The following is a 999-nucleotide window of genomic DNA, read 5'->3' on the forward strand; positions in this document are numbered from 1 at the left end:
TGTACCTTGTGTCTTATTCTAAAGGTATATACACACCTTGCTGTCTCCCATCTGCACTTTGATTATAAGCACCTTTGTTTGAGTTCAAAGACCGACTTTTTCATACTATTGTTCATTCCTTTTCCCTTTGTAAACACGCAGTAATAGTGAGATAAGCCTAGAACAGCTCATACAAGTTACAAGGTGCGTTATAAAACATCTGAAATACCATTAGCGATACCTCTTTGGACCAACGTGTAAAAGCCAGGATGTTGATACTTTTTTTTCCAAAAGCCAAAACTAGCAGGTTTGTAGCTATTTTTTCCGTTTCTCCCTTTTATGATTTATTATTTCCCTACGTGTTCCTTTGCATAATATATGCTTTCATAGCATATGCTTTCACAAACCACTTCCTAAATCTATACTGCGTATCGGTGGGTCGACTGATGTTTGGAATGCACAGCGAAATGAAATGTAAGTTACATGACAAAAGCATTGGCAGTGAGAGAGGCTTTTGATGCTGAATGGAATATTCCATTTTCGCAGTTGTGACCTCATTTATCAGATTTCTTTATATATGTGTAGTTTATACCCGCGGTGGCGTGGTATTAGTAGGAGAGGGGATCACAGCTTCTTTATTTCTTTGAACATGATACGCATGACTCCTTCCAAGTCGAGGAGTTAAAGGAGAGGATTGCATGAGCAAACTTTTTTTTATTACAATAATTAAACTCTAGCCATGTCATATCTTTTTACCACAGGATGAATAGAGATACTCACACACTCGCCATCACACACGTTTAGGTATAGTCTCTTTATAAACCTACAGACAGACACGCGCCAGAATTATTATTAATTTTTCATAATAAGCATCCTAAACCCTTGGGTCGTTCAAGGAATTTTTATATGAGAGTAGTTTATGAGATTTCATGTAAGAAGTTTTGATTCACGTATTTGGCCACGAGACTTGTATTTGCTGTACACCATTCTATGTAGAAAAGGGATATTACTTTAATAAGA

General features: G+C 36.7%; 1 long non-coding RNA gene across 2 annotated transcripts in view; it reads right to left on the bottom strand.

Annotated features, from left to right (window-relative positions):
- LOC119582174 overlaps positions 1–999 on the bottom strand; it is a 39074-nt gene that overhangs the window by 1926 nt on the left and 36149 nt on the right. The window lies entirely within an intron of this gene.

This window comes from Penaeus monodon, chromosome 15 (assembly GCF_015228065.2).
Source record: "Penaeus monodon isolate SGIC_2016 chromosome 15, NSTDA_Pmon_1, whole genome shotgun sequence".
Classification (NCBI taxonomy): Eukaryota; Metazoa; Arthropoda; class Malacostraca; order Decapoda; family Penaeidae; genus Penaeus; species Penaeus monodon.